The sequence below is a fragment of the Aulonocara stuartgranti genome (assembly GCF_965226115.1).
Source record: "Aulonocara stuartgranti genome assembly, chromosome: 4".
Lineage (NCBI taxonomy): Eukaryota > Metazoa > Chordata > Actinopteri > Cichliformes > Cichlidae > Aulonocara > Aulonocara stuartgranti.
Genome location: NC_138942.1, coordinates 36,187,420 through 36,187,728, shown reverse-complemented (window position 1 = coordinate 36,187,728; position 309 = coordinate 36,187,420).

Genomic DNA, 309 nt, shown 5'->3' with positions numbered 1-309 from the left:
CCTTTTGGTTTACATGAAGACGAGACTGATTGTTTCCGTCTGTAAGCTTCACAATCTGCGATCAGGTGGCCAGACTTAAAACAGAAAAAACACTTTCGGTCTGCCTTGGGACGAAACACAAGTACCTCACTCTTTGGGTGCTGTGCAACTGGCACCTCGCTAGCCTTCACTGGGGCATCGCGCCGGTCACACCTACCGACACTGGTTTTATGGACGAGCGCGAACTCATCAGCCAGCGTCGCAGCCTGCTGTAGCGAGGAAACCTTCTGTTCATTAATATATACCGCGATGCGCTCAGCAATGCAGTTC